The sequence below is a fragment of the Vombatus ursinus genome, unplaced genomic scaffold, assembly GCF_900497805.2.
Source record: "Vombatus ursinus unplaced genomic scaffold, bare-nosed wombat genome assembly UNPS02000582.1, whole genome shotgun sequence".
Taxonomy (NCBI): Eukaryota; Metazoa; Chordata; class Mammalia; order Diprotodontia; family Vombatidae; genus Vombatus; species Vombatus ursinus.
In genome coordinates, this window is record NW_020940360.1 from 7992812 (window position 1) to 8017328 (window position 24517).

Consider the following 24517-nt stretch of genomic DNA (forward strand, 5'->3'; position numbering starts at 1 on the left):
ATAATTTCCATAACCCTATTCCTCCTCATTCAGAATCTTTCACATATAATCTTGGATTGATTTTCCAAAGAGGGCCTAGGAGCTAAGTAAGTAGGAATGCTCATTATAAATGCTATATAAAAATAGAAACAAAATGCATGGAGAGGTGAAATTACTTCTTCAACATCACAGAGACTGAGTATGGAAGGATCAGTAAGAAGACCATGGTGTCCTGATATCCAGTCCAAAGCTTTTAGAATTTGCAGTTTCCAGGAAGGCTTTCAGGGATTCACCATCAGTCTTCAAATTTGTTTTATAATGGACTTAATTATGCTATACTTGACACTATATAAGGAGAACCAAATGAATATTATCCCTCATTATCAGGACATAGGATAAATATCTACCCTCTAAGAAAATAATAAAAGAAAAGAAATATATACAATGTTCAGGACATGCAGACAGTAGGATGGAACCAGTATATGAAAGGACAGTGAATGATTGCATAAGTGAAGTATATTTTAGAGGCAGGCGCAATACATATAGTTCATACCTTGGTCATGGCGGTGAGCATGGGCAGAACAGTCGTGGGAGTCCAGTTTCCAGATTGATAGGGGCAGTGAAAGAATCAAAACTTTCTGAGTCTTTTTTGTTCATTTTATGGATAAAGTATTATTATGGACAGTATGCTAAATTTTAAGTGCCTAATATATTCAAAGCATCGTGCTAGGTGCTGCAGAAACAAAGAGAAAAACAAAGCTGTCTGTCTCCCCAAGGAACTTAAATTGTATTCAGAGGACAAAACATGAGCAGAGGGGAGGGGAGGGGAGGGGAGGTGAGGTGGGGGAGACAGGGACAGAGAAAGAAGGAGGGTGGGAGGGAAGGGGGAGAGAGAGAGGTGGGGGGGAGGGAAAGGGAGAGAGACAGGGAGAGGAAGAGAGCAAAGAAGAAATAAGCAGGGAGATCAGCATAGGCCTCATCTGCACTTTGAAGGAAGGTAGGGACTCTAAGAGACAGCAACAATAGCAACCACTTGCATAGGGATTTAAAATTTGCAAAGCATTTTGCTGAGATTAGGAAGGAGACGTTTCATGAAATGGCTGGGCAGAGACACAGGAAAGAGAGATGGGGTGTCTTCTATGGGTAACAACAACCAGTCCAATGTAACTAGAATAAAGAGTAGATGAAAGGAAATAATATGAAATTAGACTGGAAAAAAGCCAGAATGTGGAGGCCTTTAAACTTAGGATTTTGTATTTTATCTAGAGGCAATAGGGAGACACTGAAGATTTTTGAATGAGGAAACAGCACAATCATATCTCTGCTTGAGGAATGTCAATTTGGCAGCAAGAATTCAATGAAAGAATTTCAACACCTAGTCCATGATTCCCTCTCTTACACCTTCATTAAAAAAAAAAAAAGTATCTCCCTTCTTTGTGCCCCCATGGCACTTTGTTTGGAAATCTCTCATAGCCCTTGACACATTCTGCGTTCTTGTATAATTATTTATGTTTGAGAGAGGTAAGATGGTAGAGTGAAAAGTATCCTTAAATTGGCTCTAGGTGAGAAGTGGGTTTGAAGCCTGGCTCTGACTTTTACTAACTGTGTGATCCTAGACAATGGGTTTCATTTCTCCTAGCCCCTATTGCTATATCCTTAATGCTTAGAGATGACCAACTTCACAGGGTTGTTATGAGCGAAGCTCTTCAGAAACAGTGAAGTGCTACGTAATTGCAAGTAATTATACTTTACACATATCTCATATCCCTTACTAGTCCGTAAACATTCTGAAAGAAAAGGAAATAAGCATTTATTAAATGCTTAATGAATTAATTAATGTTAATTAATATTCCAGTAAGTACTGAGGATTAAATACAAACAAAAAGGCAGTCCTTGCCTTCAAAAAACTTATGTTCTAATGGGAAAAGCATAAGATAAGCAACTGAAAAGGGGAAGAGCAAACATGCAGGAGAGATGGTTTTGAAGTCTGGGAGCCAGGAACAAGTCTAGGAATAGAATGAAGGCCTTCAAGGATCCAGGAGGAACTCACCAATGGGCAAAGGGGTAGGCCTTAAAGAAGGATGGTGCAGGTTGAGAAGGCCAAAGCAAAGGTTGGATGCTCCAGGGTAAGGAGGTCCCAGGCACTTAGGAAAATTCTAGGATGAGACAGTATGGAGAGAGAGAATGTCTTATTCATCCTTTTTATCTCTCATAATAGCCAGAAGACAGCCTTGCACATAGTATGCCCTTAGTAATGGTTTGTTGAATTGCACTGAATTCAGAACTTAGATATTTGTGCTTTTCCTAGGCTTGTTGACTCTCTATCCCACAAAACCCAAAATGCCTAGAAAATGGCTAACACTTTCTATACATTTCACTGTCTTCTCAAAGGAAATGGAAAATCAGCTATAATGGCATTTTTCCTAGCTAATTCAAAGCTCTCTATGATGCTACGTCAGAAGATGTGATATTGATGGAACTTATGAATAACAGTGATGTCAGTTGATAGAAGATGTGCATATCAAGGAGGCGTTACAATAGAATATAAGCTTTTTGGGGACTAGGACTGTGTGTGTGTGTGTGTGCATGCATTTTATCTCTAGGACCTATAATGGGGCTTTGCACATAGTAGGAGCTTGATAAATGCTAATTGGATTTGATCATTAAAAGGTCATTCCAATACTCATTCAACAAATATTTGAGAACCTACTGTGTGCAAGGAAGGCACTGTGTGCGCTAGGTGTTACAGGAAATGCCAAATGAATAAGACATGGCCCTTGCCCTCAACAGACTTACCAGCAACTTAGCAAAGAAGTTCAAGAGGTTAAGAGACTTGTCCTAAATCACTCAGCTAGTGTCTGAGGTCAGATTTGAACTTGAGTCTTCTTGACTGCAGAACCAGTGCTATATTCACTGTACCACCTAAGTGCCTCAATAATGTAGATATAACTTATAAGTGTTTCACATTCTTAGAGAGCCAGTTGTTAAACATTAATGATCACATACCTCCTCAAAGGTCATTTAGTTCATCGCCTTCATTTTCATAGATGAGAAAACTAAGATCCAGTGAGGTTAAATGACAAGGTCAATATTACAAAGATAATGGATGGAAAAACAGGAATTTTGAATTCATATTACGTAATTCTAAATCCAACACTTTCTCCACCATGCTGTGGGGCCTTCCTGCTATTTTGTTTTTTTAATTCGAGGTTTGTCTGTATTTCCACTGAATTTTCATGGAGGTTGCAACTTAATTTGTCTTAGGAATCTTAAAATTAAACATGCAACTCCAATTATTAAGTATACCTCAGATTCCACATTCTTAAAGTATGGATTCAGTGAACTGAACAAGCTCTCAAAAATTAAATAACTATAACAGAAAAGTTCCATTAACTTGAGGGACAGGTTCTCTCTCTCTCTCTCTCTCTTTCTCTCTCTCTCTCTCTCTTTCTCTCTCTTTCTCTCTCTTTCCCATTTTCTCTTTTTTATTGACTGCTAGGGAAGAAATGAAGCCCAAAGTATTGAAGAAATGGTGATAGTGAGGGAAATATGGATCAGGTAAAGGATTTTGAAAAAATGCCCCAGACAAGTTTGAAGGGGGGCACCTTGAGAAATCAGCTTTAACAGCTGATTCAATTACCCAGGACGGAAAGCCAATCACCTGGAATCATGTGATATTAACTCTTCAACGTCTTAATTACCCAAGATCTCCAAACAAAGCAATCAGAAAACAGATGTCTTTTCTCAGACCCATGCTAAAATCACCACATAGCAAATTTATGACTTCACTGTAACTCCAGAAAACCATCGCTTTATTATTCCTGTGCTTCAAATTTCAAAATTGCCATTCCCAAGTGAATGACTACAAGGAAATATCACTAGTAATACTGTGACTATTAACAGTGTTTGGATGTCATTGTTATCAGCTGTCACAATAACACCTCCCTAGGAAATTTCAGGAGAAAGGGTGTTATATAAAGGGCTGTCTGTTTGCGTTAGGTTACTATAGTTATAAGATGGCTTCTATGAGTTGGTCATCTGAGAATGTCTACCAAAAGTGATTACTTTCCAGTGAAATATTCCATTTAATTTCTCCATAATCCATTCCCTCTCCTGCCTATCACACCTTTAATAACTCTACGTCATATGCTCATTAATCTTTCGCCTCCTACATCATGTTTTTTTTTACATTTAAAATTAGAAATAGTTATTTTTTACTTTGATTTATCATTTTCCCCTTTTAAAAAAGACCATATAAATTTTTTTTCTTTCTGCTATAAATAACAAAATGTGTTCCCAGATTGAATAACTGAGTTGTAATTCAGTCCCAGGGTTTAGCTGCCATTCATAAAGCCTCAAGCTACACCCTTGTGGTTCACAATGTCAGTAGAGGCCCTTGATTGAATTATGGCCCAACAGTCAATCAAGGAACTCATTTTATTCATTCAAGGTACTTCTTCAAATGACAAGTTATTAATGCCTTAAAATATAAGGTAGAACTACAGTAGATAGGATGTTAGTTTAATGAGGATACTTATTTTTTTTCCTTAATGAGACAGATGTTCAGTTTTTTTCCCACTACTTAGGGAAATAAATCATAAGCAATATATAAAAGTTCTTAGGTCATCATGGGTTTCGCCCTCTTCTATCATTATTACTATTATTTTAAACACATTGCAAAAAACATGTTGTAGAAAACTTATACTCATTTTTCCAGATTTTAAAAGGAAGCATGATTTGCTCAAGGGCCTATTTCAAAATTCCAATGGCCTTGTAATATTGCTCCCTAATTTTCAGTCACTGTTGAAGTGCTATGGAAATAAGCCCTTGGCAAAAGACAAAGGAAAATCAGAAGACTAAATTGCAAAGCTGAAAATATCAAGCTGATGGTTGCTAATGACTCAGAACAACTCAGATTATATATAAAGAATTTTGGAAACTTCCCGCACTACTCATATCCAACTGCTCCCTGGACCAACCGAAAAAGCCATTTTTAACCATCATATTCTTGCACACACTAATATGTTATTTAGTTTTCAATCCTGAAAAATCTCCTGTCAAAGACAGAAGAATACAGTAGAAGGGCACATAAGAAATAGGGCTTAAGAGGTTTTTACCCACAAAAGAAACTTCTCACAATGGGACTCAGCTGGGACATTCACAGATTGATCTGTGCTTGAGAATGGGACAGAAATTGGGCCCTACTCTTCACTGGATTCCTTCCCAATGCTGTTTCTGCAGACCAAACATTAGAATAAAGAAGAACATAGCTTCATTTGCCTAAGTTAGCAAAGACTATTGTTTCTTTAGAAGGCTATAAAATGTCTAAATTGATACAGGTCTCAGAAATGGGCAGTTTGGGAATACATGAAATCAATGTAAAAATACTTACAGTCCTTTCTGTAGAAAGATGATAAAATGTTCTAGATACTGTACAAAAAAATTCAAAATGAGAAGCAACGTTGTGTAATGGTTAGAGAACTGGTCATGGAATCAGGAAGACCTGGGTTTCAGTTCTACCTCTGACACAAACTATATGCCCACAGGTAAGTCATGTAACCACTCAATGCCCCAGAGACAATTCCTGAAGTCAAGCAATAATGATTAATAATAATTACAATTAGAATAATAACTAGCATTCACAAAGAGCTTTAAAGCTTGCAAAGTGCTTCGCATATTAACTCAATTATAGACTGGGTAATGATCTTCACAAATTAAAGAAAAGGCCATAATTGAAATTTCCTAAACCAAAGAAATCAAAAGTCCTGAAAAAGAAAAGATATTTATACCTAGTAATAAACTACACAGTTCACATTTCATCATAAGAAACAATAATTATCTTACAAAAACAATCAATGGTGCGAATTGATCAGCAAGCTTTTATTGATTGACTACTATGTTATTGGGCAGCTAAGGGGCACAACAAATAGTGTTGGGCCTAGAGTCAGGAAGATTCATCTCTCTGAGTTCTAATGTGGCCTCAGACACTTACTAGCTGTGTGACCCTGGGCATGTCACTTAGTTCTGTTTGCCTCAGATTCCTCATCTGTATAATGAGCTCAAGGAAGAAGTGGCAAACCACTCCAGTATCTTTGCCAAGAAAACCCCAAATGGAGTCACAAAGAGTCGGACACAATGAAACAACTCAACAACAACAACAAACTGTGCTACTATGTACAGAGCTCATTACAAGTTAACATGTGTCCTCGTTGCCAAAAGCTAAATGAAGCAGTGTAGCTGTAATTTTAAAAGTTAATTTTAAGTGCTACTTTCCCCTGGTTCCTCATTTTGTTCTCTATTTTTATACTTTCATTCTCTTCTCCCTTCATTTTATTTCCCATAAATAAAAACCTTAGTTTATCTATTCTCTTTCCTTTCCCATAGCTTTTTTGGGGGTTATCATCAGGTTAAACTTTGAAGGAATTTTCCCCCCCAGGAGAGCCTGCTAAAGGCAGATGCTTCTGGTCTCTTACCAACAGTGTGGGAAGCATTCCAAGGAGTAGAGGGAAGAGCAAAGCAGGAATTACAGGCTGTGGATAGATGATCCCCTTTTTATTCATATCCCCATGTCATATGGGCACTTGTAGGCATCATGATAAACAACCCTTGAAATTTTTCCCCTATTATTACTTATAGGAAGGAAGAAGAAAGGAAGAAGTTGTTTAAGTAAGTGCTACATGATAGGTACTGTACAAAGCACTTTACAAATATTATCTCATTTGATCCTCACAACAACCCTGCTAGGTAGGTGCTAATATTATCTCCATTTTACAGTCAAGAAAACTGAGGCAGATAGCACATAAGTGACTTGCCCAGAGTCACACAGCTAGTAAGTGCCTCAGACCAGATTTCAACGGGTCTCTCCGACTCCAGACCCGGTGCTCAATCCACTGTACCACCTACCTGTAAGACAGAAGTGCCTAAGCCTCATTGGCAGTTTCCATTCTTAACACAGACTCTGATTTAATCTCAGCCCATCCAAGATGGAGGAAATTCTAATGGGCACTGATAGTGCAAAATCATCTCTCACATTACAATGAGATTTTTCTGTTTTCTGTTCTTCATTTCAAAGTGAACCAATGACATCATAAGAGATGTCTTGACTCCTGCATGAACTAGAATTTAGTGAGACAGAAATGCACAAGGTAATCAGTCTCTTCTTCCCATAGTCATTGAAGTCTAGTGGCAAGACAAAAGTCAGGATAACCAGCAATAGTCTGGGATGCAGTGGATGACCTTGGCATCTTTGATGTGTGACCGAGCTTTGAGTGCTTTAGAGTGCCTACCTCAGCTGCTTTCATGGAACAAATTGTTTTCTGCCCATTCTTCCCAGGAAAGTCTTCACATACTTGGGGTAAACATCCCCCAAACTCACAGACAAATTTAGGGCCTGTTGGTTAGCCTCAACCCAGTTTAGTCCATCTGCCAAGACTGTTTTATTAGGGTGTGGCCACTGTGCATGCTATAGCTACCTACCTTATAGAGTTGTTGTGAGGATCAAATAAGACAGTATACACAAGTTTGCTTTGCAAACTTCACAGTGCTACATAAATATTAGCTATGATTATGATACAGAATAAAAGCCAATTATTAAGAATAACTAGCATTTATAGAGATCTTCAAGTTTGCAAAGCACTTTACAATATGATGTCACTTGATTAAAGGCAGGGGCTGTGCCACTTGTTAAACTCTGGGGAGCATCTATCAAAGTCATGTCAGAAGAAAAGAAAGAAATCTTGCATAGGCAAGGCAGGTATATATGTAATTTCCTGTCATAAGGTCCTTGGATATATACAAGCGTTAGAGTCCCTTTTCCCCTCTCCCCTTTTTATCCATTCCATTTCTTCACGTTCTATAGAGGAATTCAATCCTGGAGCCAAGTTCAGTACAAAAGCCACCTGTGCAATAAAGTATTATTCTTAGTAATATTTTCTGGCTTTCAAAATATTAGTTTGTAATAATCATACAACTATATTGTGGTTGCAAATTTTTTCCCTTAAAAATTCACAAAAAGCAGCATCTCATTTCCTATCCCTTCCCGCCTCCCCAAACTTAGGACCTTTCTTGCTCTATTCTCTGCTCTTCCTAGGCTGACAAATGAATCTAAACTGTTCAGCTTTCTAAAACATCACTAGAATTCTAAAAGAAATTGAAATGCCCATATGTGGATCATTTACTTAAATGGAGTATCATTTCATAAAACTGACAAGCAGCCAACTCTCAATTATCCATGATAATGAAGAACAGGTATAACATGGACAATTTAATTCCACTGATGATCAAAAAAGCTCATTCTGGCTTCCCCCCATCCAAGCTATTACAAAGCTACTACTAAATATATAAAGTGATTGGTTTAAGTTTTGTGTTCTTTCATTAATCTTACCTTTACTTCAGTGTACGTGGGAGTTGGGGTGGGAGAGGCAGCGATTTGAAGGGCAAGTAGGGGAGGGGAAGTAATAAGCTGTGAAACTGCCAGGCAGTTAGGAGGAGAAGGGTAATCTGGTAAAATCCATTAACTGGCCAATCAGTCCCCACGTTATCCAAAGGTGACTGCATTTTCCCCAGGTTTTGTTTTAGGGATGATTTTGAAACTGGATATTAATGCTTCAGGTGACCAGATGTCTTGAATTAAGTAGGACAGTCCTAAATTTTCATTTCCTGTCCTGCCTGGCAACATATCCCTCAGAATGTTCTAAATTAGTCAATTTTAGGTTTGTTGGACCTCCATTCTCTTCTTTCTTCTATTCTTCCCTGTTTTCTCCTCTTCCTCCTTCTCCACCACTTTTCCTCTTCCCTCAAGGTTAAATGTCTACAGTTTCTTTTGCATCCCACTTAGTGGGTAGAAGTAGGCTTCCCAACAGTAGAAGCAATATGCGAGCCTTCATTTGATACTGCTGGTCATCTGCTTCCTTCAGAACAGACACTATCTGTTCCCCACAATCTGGTTCTAATCTATCCTTTCAGCCTTTTTTGACATTATTCTACTTTGTACATGTAACTTGAGTACCAAAGCCACCCTCAGGTGCCAGCCCTACTTTAGGATAGCCTCAGTGCTCTTTCTGATTCCTTCCTTGCACTGGGTACTGCCCACATGATCCATTGAAAAAAAAAAAACTCCAAGTCTGGCCCAAACCAGATTAAAATCTAATTGGGAAATACCTAACAAGATAAATAAAAATACAATAGAATTTAGATAATGTTAATTTGTACTTTTCTATGTCGGTATAATACCTGCAAAAACCCATTTATTTCTATTTGAGTGTAGCACTACTGAGATTGCATATGTTCAATGACCACAGTTTCACCACCTTATCTGTATTGGATTTTTTTTAATATATTATTTGTTTTATTGTTAATTTATGGAATAAAATAAGCATTTCTATAACAGTATAATAAGAAAAGATCATTGCACATGAAACTGCAAATCTACTATGTATGACTTGCTATTTCTTTTAAATATTCAACTGAGTTAACATGTAAATTTTTTTCTTCCCTTACCCCCCACCTCAGCCCTAGAGTGGGCCACTATCAGACACAAATAAGTATAGATAGATAGATATACATATATACACACATACATATATGCTATATACGTATATATGTAAAATTGTTCTATATATACATATATTTCTATTTATCAGTTCTTTCTCTATATGCATATAGTATCTTTCTTCATACGTCCTTTATAGTTAATTTTGGTATTTATAATAGTCAAAATTACTTAGTGGTTCCAAGTTGTTCTTAAAACAATATTGCTACCTATCAGATCTATGGAGAACAGAAGAGTTCATGACCAAACAGGAGATAGAGAACATTATGAAAAGCAAAATAGATAACTTTGATTACATTAAATTGAAAAGTTTTTGCCCAAACAAAGCCAATGCAACTAAGATTAGAAGGAAGGTAGAAAATTGGGAAAGAATTTTTACAACCAGTCTCTCTGATAAGGGCCTCATTTCTAAAATATATAGAGAATTAAGTCAAATTTATAAGAAAACAAGTCATTCCCCAATTGATAAATGATCAAAGGATATGAACAGGCAGTTCTCAGATGAAGAAACTAAAACTATCTGTAGTCATATGAAAAAATGCTCTAAATCACTACTAATTAAAGAAATGCAAATCAAAACAACTCTGAGGTACCACATCACACCTATCAGATGGGCCAAGATGACAAAACAAGAAATTGATAAATGTCGGAGAAGATGTGGGAAAATTGGAACACTAAGCATTGTTGGTGGAGTTGTAAAATGATCCAACCATTTTGGAGAGCAATTTGGAACTATGCTCAAAGGGCTATAAAAATGTGCATACCCTTTGACCCAGCAAAAGCACTTCTAGGGTTATATACCAAAGAGATCATACAAATGGGAAAAGGACCCACATGTACAAAAATATTAATAGCAGCTCTTTTTGTGATGATAAAGAATTGGAAATTCAGAGGATGCCCATCAATTGGGGAATGGTTGAGCAAGTTGTTGTATATGAATGTAATGGAATACTATTGTGCTATAAGAAATGATGAACAGACTGACTTCAGAAAAACCTGGAAAGACTTGTATGGTCTGATGCTGAGTGAAGTGAGCACAACCAAGAGAATGTTGTACACAATAACAGCCATGTTGTGTGATAACTAATATCGATAAATTTAACCCTTCCCAGCAATACAAGGATCTAAGACATCTCCAAAGCTCTTGTGATGGAAAATGCCATCCACATCCAAAGAAAGAACTATGGAATTTGAATGCAGATCGAAACATACTATTTACTATTTTTTTTCTCTTTGGTTGTATTTTGTTTCCTCTTTCTGGTGGTTCCTCCTATTGGTTCAAATTTTACTTACTACATCACTAATGTGAAAATATGTTTAATAGGAATGTATATGTATAGCCTATATCAGATTGTGCACCATCTTGGGGAGGGTGGTAGGGAGGAAGGGGGAGAAAAATTTTAAATTCAAAAGCATATAGAAGTGATTATTGATAAATCAAAATAAATTAATTAATAAAAAACAATATTGCTGTTATTGTATACAGTGTTCTCTTGGTCCCGTTCATTTTGCTCTTCATTATTTTGTGCAAGTCTTTTCATGTTTTATTAAAATAATTGAACTCATCATTTCTTATAGTACAATAATATTCCATCACAAGCACACAACTTGTTCAGCCATTCCTCAATTGATGGGCATCCAGTCCTCCTTCACTCAAATCCAATTCACTTGCATGTCATGGCATCACATCCCTGATGTCATGGCACTCTTCGAGAATAAAGGACAAATGGCAGCAGAAAGTTCTTTGCCACCACAAAGAAAGCTGCTATAAACATTTTATAACATAGAAGTTCTTTTCCTTTTTCCCTAATCATCTTTGGAAATAGATCTAGTGATGGTATTGCTGGGTCAAAGAGCAGTTTAGTAACTCTTTGGGCACAATTCCAGATTGTTCTCCAAAAGTGGTTGGATCAGTTCACAATTCCACCAACAATGAATTAGTGTCCCAATTTTTCCGCATCCCCCCAACATTTTTTGCTTTCTCCTTCAATCATTTTAGCCAATCTCGTAGGTGTAAAATGATGACTCAAGGTTGTTTTAATTTTCATTTCTCTAATCAATAATGATTTGGAGCATTTTTTTCATATGACTATAAATTGTTTTGATTTCTTTGTTGGAAAACTGCCTGTTCATATCCTTTGACCATTTATCAATTGGGTAATGACTTATATCCTTATAGATTTGACAAAGTTTTTTTAATATATATTTTAGATATGAGATCTTTATCTGATAAACTGTCTATAAATTTTCCCCCAATTTTCTGCTTTCCTTCTGATTTTGGTTACATTTATTTTACTTGTACAAAAAATGTTTAATATAATCAAAATTATCCATTTTACACCTAACTTTGCTCTCTATCTCTTGTTTATCCACACATTATTTATAGACCAATTTCATCAATGAATATGGATACAAAAATCCCAAGTAAAATACTAGCTAAAAGATTACAACAATATATTACAAAAATTATACATTATACCAGAGAAGAAAAAAGAAATAGAAGGAATCAGGATAGGAAATGAGGTAATAAGACTATCTCTTTTTGCAGACTATATGATGATATACTTGGAAAATACCAAAGATTCAACTAAAAAGCTGGCTGAAACAATTAATAATTTTAGCAGGATATAAAGTAAATCCATATAAATCATCAGCATTCCCATATATCACAAATAAAACTCTGCAAGAATAGATTGTAAAAGATACCCCATTTAAAATAACTCTAGATAGCATAAAATACCTGAGAGTACACCTGCCAAAACAAACCTAGGAACTATATAATCAAAAGTATAAAAATTTTTTTTTCATAAAAATGAAAACTGATTTAAATAATTGGAGAAATACTAAGTGTTCATGGGTAGGCAGGGCCAATATAATAAAAATGAAAATTTTACTCAAACTAATTTACAATTCAATGCCATCCCAATTAAATTACCCAAAAAAAAAACTGAATTGGAAAAAATAGTAACAAAATTCATTTGGAAGAACATAAAGTCAAGAATATCAAAGAAAACAATGAAAAAAATGTAAAGAAAGGAGAGTTAGCAGTACCAGATCTTAAACTATATTATAAGGCAGTAATTATCAACACCATCTGGTACTGGCTAAGAAATAGAAAGGTAGATTAATAGAATAGAGTAGACATACAATTTATAGCAACAAATAAACATAATAACCTTGTATTTGACAAGTGTAAAGACTTAAGATTTTAGGATAAGAGTTCATTATTTGGCAAAAAAAAATTGTTGGGAAAACTGGAAAATAGTATGGCAAACACTGGGCACAGACCAATATCTTACACCATTTACTAAAATAGGTCAAAATGGATACATGAGCTAGATATAAAGAGGTATTAGAAGAAAATTAGAAGAACATGGACCATATTACTTATCAGATTTATGGATAGGTGAACAATTTATGGATAAACGAGATAGAGAGCAAAGTCAGGTGTAAAATGTATTGGCTTGTTAGTATTCCACAAAATGACTTTTTGTTTATAGAATAAACATCTGCAAAATATAATTTCATAAAATTTTCATTGTGAAAACCCAAACCAAGGGAAACCCTGTTTTGAGGATTTGTATAGGCACTAGAAGCAGTCGAGTTTTCAGTCCAAAAGATGCAATTAGGAAAGAATATCGAGGGAGACTGGGGAAAGTATGAGTTCTTTTTCTATATGGTTTCATTTTTGTGTTTGCTTTGCTTTTGTTTTGTTTCTTTACCAAAGAAGAAGGAGGAGGAGGAAGAGGAGGAGGAGGAGGAGGAGAAGAATCTACCCACACAACTGAATACAGCACTTTTACCCAGAGAACCAAATTCACTACAAGTTGAATGTGAATGACTGGTTTGGGTTAGGTTGGGGAGCTTTGTGGTATTGTCTTAGGCATCCTAATGGGTTGATTACACATAGTAACAAGAACTTATTTGCAAACTAATATTTACATAGTAACTATACTTACTGTATTTTTGGTCTAGAGTTCTAACTTTCAAAAACTCATTAGACCAAGGAGCCTATATTGCATGTATTTTCAGAAATGTAAGCCTCATCTGTAAAATGAAGCAACTGGACTAGATGACCTCTGAGGTCCGTTCCCGGTCTAAGTCATAGATCTTATTTTGTCATGCCCTCAGAATATTTTAGAGACAGCAATGCTATTCTCCAATACTTTGAGGACTCATTATTTCATCACTCAGAATACTTGCTCTTTGGCAGGTCTTAACCTCTCTACACCTTAGTGGACAGTCCTTATGGGTGGCTGTAGCTGAAAAACAAAATCAGAATCTGGTGGTCAGCCCTCTGATAAATCACCATCCTTAAATTAGCTAGATTAGTCTTTTTAGAGACAGTTAGGTCATATAATGAATAAAATGTTGGACCAGGAGTCCAAACCCAGCCTCAATGCTTACCAGCTGCGCAATCATGAACAAATACTTAATTTCTGTCTGCCTCAGTTACCTCGACTACATCTTGACTTTTGTCTTGCCACTAGACTTTGATGACCAAAAGAGAAAGTGAGGATAATAACTTTGTGTAACTGCCTCGCATATCCAATTCATAAGTGAATCAAACCATCACCCCATGATGTCATTGCTCCTCTTAAAAATGAAGGTCAAATTACAACAATAACATCAAAAAATGGGGATGATAATAGCATCTATCTCACAGGGTTGTTGTGAGGATCAAATGAGATATTTGTAAAGCTTTTAGCACACTGCCTGGCACACGGTAGGTGTTTAATAAATCCTTATTCTCTGTTTCAGCAAGCACTATCCAGTCCATCAGCTAGCCCATAGAAGAAACTTTTCAGTACAGTAAGACCTTTCAAAGTTTATGTTTTATTTGCACAGTCTTCAAGAAGGCAGTGCCACTTCCATACCATAATAAGACATCAGAATAGGATGTTTACTGGAGGTAGCAATGATATATTTACAAGTCTCCTATTGAATTAGAATCAGGACCTTTGTTGTGTGCCTTTGTCATTCTTTCCTGTCTCTTCCTGGAGCTTGCTCCATCACTTTTATTCTTCTCCAATCCCTCTTATTCTACCAATTCTTTCTCCACTGCCTAGCTCATATCCCTGCTCTCATTAAAACAAACAAAAAATATTTCCCTTTCCCCTGCAATAGCTTTAAGCTATCATCCTAATATCCCCTGACTCTTCACTGCTAAACTTCTAGCAAGAGGAGTTCACATTCACTGTCATCTATTTTTCACTGTCACTCACTCACTCCCAAGTCCCTTACAAGCTGACTTATTATTCTAAGCTCCTACTCTACTAAAATTTCTTTTGTGATGTCACCAGTGACTTTTTAATTGTCAAAATCAATGCCCTTTCTCAGCACTTATTCTCAGTCTTTTTTTTTTTTTTCAGCTAGGCAATGGGGTTAAGTGACTTGCCCAGGTCACACTGCTAGTACGTGTTATGTGTCTGAGGCTGGATTTGAACGCAGGTCCTCCTGAATCCAGGGCCGGTGCTCTATCCACTGCACCACCTAGCTGCCCCAGTCTTTTTTTTGCAGCATTTAATAATGTTGACCACCTCCTTCTTTCTTGATACTTTCTCTTCCCTTGGTTTCTGTGACACTCCTCTCCCCTGATTCTACTCCCATCTCTCTATCAATCATTTTTTCCTTCGCTACTATTTAAATCCATCCACAATCTGGCTCTAATCTATCCTTTCAGCCTTATGTGACATTATTTTCTACTTTATACATTTAACTTGAGTCCCAAAGCCAACTGGGCTTTCCTCCCTTGATTAGTGGGGCTCAATGCTCTGCACCTGTGTGGAGGGAAGAGTGGAGTTAGCTGGCGTGTGAGAGGTGAGAACTCCAATCTCTTCATTCTCTTCAATTCTCTTGAATTTTCTTCCAGTTCTGCAATCCCTTTTGGCTTTCAGAGAGAAGACAGAAGATGCCAGAAGCACCCAAAGCATTTGTGTATACACGGGTGTGCACAACAAGGGACAGCTTTATCTTTCTTTCTTCTCCCCTTTCAGATTTTTGGTCAAAAGATGAAAGTAACAACAGCAACTGGGAGCAGAATGGAAGGGAGAGAAGTCCACAACCAGTATCTCCCACAATCTAATTAGAACTACAAACCACTTTCAATCTTTTAGACAGTGGGCCAGGAGACAATTTTATCTCCCCTATGTTTCCATATCCTTCCTCATGTGATTTTTGCTATCTGCATGGAAGATGTGGGGGAAAACTGAAAGATCTCAGAATGGACATTGTTAGTAACAACTGTGTCCACAAAGAAATGTATTGTCTATTTTCCTTTTTACATCCAGTAAACTAGGTGATCACAACATACTAAGTGCCTGAATCTATTCATGTTACAAGAAGTGACCTAAAAGTAGAATGTGTCTGAGGGACTGGGGCTGCATCAGATTTAAGTCAGAGGATAATGAAGTCTGTTAATCATACAAGTCACAGGCATCAGAGGAAAATTTGAACTCAGGTAGTAAGACTTCTACAGTAAATACTCTTTCCATTGTTCCAAGAATACCTGTATCAACTGGAGCTTGATAGAATCAATCACACCATGTTTTCCTCTGGTATATCCAAAGTTCCTGTCTACTCTTGAGAGCTGATTATTAAATTTTCACCCCAGAAATTGGAAAGTGCTATAAGTTGGGGGTTGGTTTATTGCTTTGTTGAAAAAATGTTAACAATACAGATTAAAATTAAAAGCATGTAATAATATGACTTTTTTTCCCAAAGAGCCTCTTGTTCAACATTTACCAGAACACCCCTAAGGTTAGCCTTTGAGAGAGGCATTGTTGTACTAGGGAAAGAGCCCTGGATCTGGACTAAAAGATCCTGGGTTTAAATCCCGCCTTTTATTCTTACTACTTGTGTACCTTGGGACAAGTCAATTAGTCTATCAGGGCCTCATCTGAAAAATGAAGAACTTGGGCTAGATGGTGGAACAAATTATGATATATGAATAGAATTGAATATCAGTGCCCTGAAAAAAAATGGACGCAGGCACACAACAAAGGTCCTGATTCTAATTCAATAGGATACTTGTAAATATATCATTGCTACCTCCACTAAAATCCTATTCTGATGTCTTATTATGGTATGGAGGTGGCATTGCCTTCTTGAAGACTGTGCAAATAAATGGATCTAAGATAAACGTGGAAAGATTTGTGTGGACTGATACAGAGTGAATAAGCACAAGCAAATGAAGAGAATGCAAAAATAAAGTTGGATGCTTTGGAATTGTAATGAACTATCTTGTCCTCAAAGAAAAGATGAGGAAAGTCATCTCTTTCCTTTCCTTAGGGAGATGTGGAGCTATGGATGAAGAAAATTGTCCTTAATGTCAGATTCTGTCACTATGTCCATTGGCTTTCCTTAACTGTTTCTCTTTGTAACAAGGGAGGCTCATGAAATGGGGATGGCGATGGGAGGGAAAGGAGGAATAGGAAAGAGAAGAGCCAGAAATGGTTATAAAATACAAACAAAAGGAATTAATGAAACTAAATCTTTTTTTAAATCTTAAGAGGAAGGAGAGCAGTAGGTTACGTCAAAAGAAAAAGAAAAAATTCTAGAATACGGAAAAGAGAGGAGAAAGGAAAAGAGATCCTCTTTGGTATGCATGATACCTGTTATGATCAGACAAATTATTTAAAAAAAAAAACAGATTTCTCCTCTTGGGTGTTATAACCCACACCTGTACAAGCCCCTCCAACAATGAAGATAACAAAAAAGAAAATAGGCAGAAAACATCCTTCTCATCCAATGGAAGTGTTTAAAAAAATGTTATTCTCAGACATACAATCCAGTAGGCAGCTAAACTTCATGGGAAAGGGACCTTCCTCTGTGCTTCCATTTACAAAGCACAATCTAACAAGGAAAGCACACCTGCAATACAAGAAATTCAATACTACCCCTACTGATGGAAACTGGAAAATAGAGATCTGACAGCCTGTTACAAAGACGGCATATGGGTTTAGTCGATGGATATAGTGGGTGAAAGATGCACAAAACATCCCCAAATCTCAACTTGCTTGTCAAATGTGCCTGAGAAACTCTATCCATAACAGGACACAAGAGGTGATGAATGATCTTAGCTTTCACAAGGTAAGAGCCAAATGGACTAAGGATGATGTAATCAAAGGTGCAGTGCCCAGGGAAAGCACTGGCCACAAAAGATTTAGCCAAAAGATCAAGGGACTAGTAGAGAAAAAAAAAATGTACAGGTATAATCAAGTATTGTGGTTATTTAAGGAAATAAAGGCAATGATGATAGAGAGTGTGTCGGGATACTAAAGTTGGCCCTACACAAATCCAGGACATCTCTTCATATATTGACAATAGAAACCAAATGAGAAGTTTGTTCAAATAAATCAGATTCCATTGAAGGACACCAACTCAAGCCTACTGGAAGAAAAGGTAACTGGCATTTCCTTCTAGAAGGGCTTGAGGTCAGAGCAACCCACTTAAGCAAAAGCACTGGTAGAGTCAGGCAGAGTGGTCAAGCTGACTTTTGCTACAACCATGGACTAAACAGGTACATGAATACTAAGTGCACTTGAGAAAAAAATTCAGCCTCGATCTTCAAGAAGTTGAAATCTACCATCAAGAAATATACACGAGTTGGGGATTTGTGGATCCTTTCCAACTGAACTTCACTCCATGAAGCAATGGTAAGCATTAAAGATATATAGTATCCTGCTAACCTGCAGAATAGATTCCAAGTGGCAACTATATTCTAGTCATTTCATGAGGAAAACACAACATATCCCTCTATAGTCCATGCAGAGGCTTGAAAGGCTCTATGAGATGAGTAAAAAAGACCATCCATTTTTGGATTGTCAAAGTGAGCCTAGATTTCCCTGGGAAAACTGTAAGTGAATACCATGGCCCTACTATGGCTAGAACCAGCAAAAATTTCTGGAATTTCAGTGTTGATTGGGACCAATCTAATCCATTCATAGTGCTGACAAAAAAAAATATTGAATGCAGTATTTAAACACCCTGAAAACACATGTTTACTGTGTAGATTACAGAAAAAATAAAGAGCTGATGGAGAGCATCAAAGCAGCATAGAAACTTTAAACTCAAGGGTACCTGTAACTTCAACACAGGATATTATATATTATATTTTATTTCTTTCTTTAAGCTCCTATTACAACACTGATACAGGATATTATGTGCTATTTACATGAGACCTTTATGTCTGGTCTATTGCATTCAATTCTATTATTACAGATGCGATATGCAACTGCTACAATTTAAAGAAAATGTAATTTTTTTTAGTTGGAAGATGATAATAGGAAACTGCCCCATCTGACCTTATTTATTTGTAATGGAACTAGTGGTCATTGGGGAAACATCAGAATTTAAGAATACCATGAGACTTGTATGTGGATACTAGAATTATATCGAGAGATGCAGGTTGGTTTTGGAGCCAATAAGTGTTCATGACAACACAATTATCAAAAGGGAAGCAGTCACCAATGCAGGCTACTTTCCCATAGCTAAAAATAACCTAAGGGAGGTGACAGATGGAGACAACCTCCTTCTTTGCCTGGAAAGTGTCTTTAGCAAGAATGAGAAAAAAGAAGAGAGGAAATACGGATGAATCTTTTATTCCTGAGCTCAGGAATCCCAACAGAAGCCTGACAACTTTGGCTCCAGAAAAGGAAATGACTATATCCTACAGTTATCCACAGATCTCTATCATGACTAATGAGACTAAGTTTAGAGGGGATGAGGAAAAATCAGTGTTCTAACAATACATCCCATAAGTCTATATGTAGAAAAGATAATTTTTTATCCTTCTTTGTGTTTCTCTTGGAGTTGTTACACACTCATGTCTATAGAAGAGTGTATCCATTTTTATGTTTGGCAAGGCTGGGAGGAAAGAGAGATTGAATATTATTTTGTTGCCGTTTATCTTCCTGTATGTCACCTTGCTATTTGTTATTGAATACTTTACTACTTAGTTCGTGGTTCCTAGATGGTTGGTAAATGAGGAATGTATGCTAGAAAGTTACATAATTACTGTAGTATTACTCAATATATACCATACTGAACAAAGGGTGTTAAAGTGTTTTTGAAGGGGTATTACACCAGATAGATTCAAGATGGAGAAAATTATTACAATTGGTGGGGGAGGTGTAATTTTGGAAAGCTTCAAAGAGGATTTAGCTGAGCCGAGAAGAAAGACAATGATTCTGAGAGACAGAGATGAAGAAGAAATGAATTCCAGTCATGGGAAATGGAGGTAGAAGATGGAATTTAAGTTCATGGAAGAATATCTATGAGGCTAGTTTGGCTGGGGTGTAAAATATGGAAAGCCTAACATGAAATAAAGATAGAAAAGAATTTGGAAGATGAATGGTAGAAAGTCTTAAATTCTAGGTTAGAGAAACTTTAAAATCCTAGGATGCAGTAGAAAGATACCAAGTTTTTGAGCAGAAAAGTAAGATGGTCATATATTTTCCTTTAGAAGCTTATTTTTGCATCTATATGGAGGGTGAATACGCAGAAGAGAGACTAGAAACAGGGAGGCAAATTAAAAGGCTGTAATAATAATCCAGGGAAAAGGTGAAAAGTCCCTAAGCTAAGATGGTGACTGCCTAAGTAGAGAAAAAGGGACAATTGTAAGAGGTAAGTGGAAATACATTCGATAAAATTGGCAACTGATTGGATATGAGAATTGGGGTGGAAGTAAATCAGAAGGAAGAATCTACAATGACTCCAAAAGTACAAATATGAATGAGTCTCCCATCAACAAAAGTAGGGCAGTGAAGGGGAGAGGTAGGTTTATAGAGGATGATGAGTTCTATTTTATACATGTTGGGTTTGAGTTGCCAACAGGATATCTGTCCAGTAAACAGTTGGCAGTATGGGTTAAAAAAAGATTAAGGTTAGATAAGAGCACTCCTAACTGCCCTTGATGAATATAAGTCACCAGGCCCACATGAGCTACACACTAGTGAAATGAAAGACAAGCAGATGATGGCTGAGCCACTACTGGTGTTATTGGAAAGATTATGGAGAATTGGAGATGTATTAGAGGATTGGAGAAAGACCAGTGACTCAACTTTAAAAAAAAAAAGGCAAGAGAATGGAAGCTTTGAACCACAGGCCAGTGAGCTTGATTTTGATTCTTAGCAATTAAAGGGGGTAGTTAGTAAACATATAGATAAGGAAGTGGCTTCATCAATAGGTCATACGAGACTGCTGGCAAATAGCATCTACCACCTGGAATGAGGTAAAACTTCCAAGAGGAGGAACTCAATTTTTGTCCATTGTAAAATGAGGGGATTGCCCAAGGTCCCTTCCAATACTATTCTTTTGAGAATATGTAGTGTACTTGAACTAGTCAGCTGCTCATCTCTCAAGGAATCAGATTCATGGCTCAGTGGACAGAGCACCAGTCCTGTAGTTCAAATCCAGCCTCAGACACTTACTAGTTGTATGATTCTGGGCAAGTTATTTAACCATTTGCCTCAGTTTTCTCATCTACAAAATGATCTGGAGAAGGAAATGGCAAATCACTTTAGTTATCTCTGCCAAGAAAACTCCAAATGGGGAGTCACAAAGAGTTAGACACAACTAAAACAAATGAACAACAGAATTTAAATTAGCATAGGACCCATGATTTTTGACATTATATTTATTTGAAAACAGTTAATTGTACTTCACAAGACTATAAACCCTCTGAAGGCAGTATCTTTTTTTTGTGTTCCCTGTAATACTTCACACAGTCCCTTGTGGGAATTTAGCAAATATTTGTTGAATTGAATTGTAATTCAAATACTTTCTCTACCTAAACACAAGAAATCCAGCCAACTTCCAATAACACACACACACACACACACACACACACGCACACACACACACACTATCCAGACCATCAATAAGAAGGTCCCTCCAACCACAAAATGTTAGCTAAGAAACCCTTCATATTAAGAGAATCCTATCACTCTTTCAGCAGCTAGTAGAATAAAGTGACTTAGATAATGTACATTCCTTATGGCGTCCCTTGAAATATATTTTATTTAAACTTAAATCCTCTGGACTAGAGACTTCAAGTCCCGCTCTTTGATTTGGACTGAGGCTCAGCATTTGCTTTAGACTTTGGGGTAAGAGGTGCAATATAGAGATGACAATCCCCCAGTGAAACATAAAACTGACAGCATCCTCATATGTCTGTTCTTTTTGGTTACCATTCTTCCTCCAGATCTAAAAGTCCTATTTAGAAAGAACAAGACCTATCCTTTTGTCCTGTACAACATCCCCTCCTTCAAATAAATTCACCACCACAGATTAATTGGCACTAATACAACCATTCACAGCTGTCTACAAGATGTGAGTGAACACAGATGAGAGGCTACCTCCATGCAGTTCTTTCATTCACTTCAAGAACATGATTTACTTCCTCAGAGATGTCACAATAATGTAATATGTAACACATACCCCAGCCCCCCCAGGCTCTGACTAACATGAATGGGGCTGAGGTTAAGAGTCAGATACAGGACAGTCTTTCCTCCACCTCACAGAAAATGCAAAAACAAAAAAACAAAAAAAAAAACCCATAGCATGGTTGAGAGCAGATGTGTCTCAGATATCAGATTCATGGGGACTTGGGGTCCAGGAACTTTACTCTTGGGATTCATAGGGGGGAAGTTTATGCAATTTTCACATACTTCTGCCTCAAGGCAGCCCTTAGGCTCTAGGAAGATGGTGGGATTGGTGAGGGAGGATTGAAGTTAACTTTCCCCATCCCTCTACTTTTAATATACACAGGTCTGTTCTTACCTCTCAAGGATGATTTCTGACAATCTCTCAATATCTCTTCTAGAAAAGGTGTGGAATGGCAAAAGAGTGAATAAGGATGAGTCTGTGATCAGAAAAAAGGCTCTTTTTTAGGCAAAGCACAGACTGACTTCTCCCCACAATTATCAAACCAATCAATTATACCCAGGCACAGAGCTCCATTCTTCAAGAAGTGTCAAGTACCATCCCATCCATTGGAAGATAACAAGTTCTAAAAGCACTGTGGTACAATCCAAATAGTTCTGGACTTGGATTTGGGGGCCCTGGGTTTGAATCCCAGCTCTGCCACTTACTCCCCTGTGTGATCTTGGACAAAGCACCTGACCTCTTTAGCCCTCAGTTTCCTTCTGTGTAAGGTGAGGGGGTTGGACTGGATCACCTTTAAGATCTCTTCCAACACCAAATTTATGATTCTATGATCCTATGACTACTCTGTAAACTCATTAAGTTGGTCATAGAAGTAAATATTCCTCTGACAAATCCCTAAAAAAAAAATAGAGACCATTAATAGTCTATGTCATGGTATGAATAAGAGCATATGTCAGTATAATGACAAAGATGAAATGTAAAACAACAAAGCTTCCTGGCCAGAATCAGCAAGAGGTGTTCATTACTTTAACCTTTCCACTTTTTTCAGCTATACCATTAGAAACATGAATTTCCCTTGGCAGTAAATTGATTCAAACATTCATTCTGCACTCATTATAACACTAAATAGGAACCAATGAGGTTGATGGTCATAAACATATGTTTGTTCTCAGAGGAAATAGAAAGAAAACATTATTAGAGCCAAAGTAGATTGGGGACAATTTGGCCCTATCTTACACAATATTGGAAATCTAAACTTCTTGCTTTGTTGGGAAACCATGGCAACCAGAACCAACAATTTCTATAGAAGGCTATAAAGGATTTGTATTTCCTTATGTCACAAATGGAAATGCCAAGACAACTTCATTTTATAGTTGCCACCATAAGCACACTAAATGAGTGCTTTGTGTAACTATTTTTACATGAAAAACCACAAGTCAATAATGTTAATGAAACTACCACGGTGTGCAAAGCATGAGGGATATGGGATAGGGGAGAAAAGAGACAAGAAAACCATAGAAAAGAACCAATAGACATTATTCCCTGATCTTGAAGAGATCACAAACTAAAGAAGGCACCATATAGGATGTAAGAATGTTGGAGCTGGAAGGAATTTTTAGAGATGATTGGGATCTAATTCAATACCCTCACTTTACAGAAAAGGAAATGGAAGCTCAGAAATGTAATGACTTGCCCAAGGTAACAGTAAATTACATGAATAATACACAAGGCATAGACCAAAAAAAAAAGTATATACTTAATTACACTTGCATAGTTTGCTCATTTGAAGGAAAAACCCTTGAAATATATTTTCAAGGTTCTCTCAACCAGAGAGAATCATTCATTTCTAACCAGTATGAGTACAGGAATATGAACCATTGAGAAATAAGACTTCATTCCTTCAGAGAAAGTCAAAGCACACAAAGTACACTTGGGTTCTGGCAGTTCCAGCAGATTCTCTATAACTCCCTATTAACCTATTTGAGCCTCCCAATCACATAGGCGATAAATAACCCATTCAAGAAACATTTATAAAGTACTTCTTTTGTGCAAGGTACTAAGCTAATGGTCAGGTCTACAAAGGCAAAGAGAAATCATTCCCTCTCTTAAGGAACTTCCTTTCTATTGAGGAAATAATAATTGATATTTTGTTACCCTTCAAAGTATGTAACTGTTTCACATTCATCAAGATATACAAATTTTTTCACATACATAATCTCCTTGAAGCTTCACAACAACTTTAGGCAGAAACAATGGTTATTATTAATTCTCTTTTATAAATGAGAAAACAGCATTGGAGTGGCTTAGCAACTTGCCCATAGTCACATAGCTAATAAGCATCAGAAGTACGATTGATGTAATAACCTATGTCTTTCTTATTCCAAGTCTAGCATTGTAGGTTTTCACAAATTATCTAAGAAATATCAATGGATGATATTCTTACTTACTAAGTGGTTGTTTTTGTCTGCATTCATCTAGCTAAGATCAAAAGGGGGAAGCTAGGTGGCATAGTGGCTAGACCTGGAATCAGGAAAACCTGAAGATGTGAGTTCAAATCCAGCTTAACCAAGTTTTGTTTGCCTCAATTTCCTCATCTGC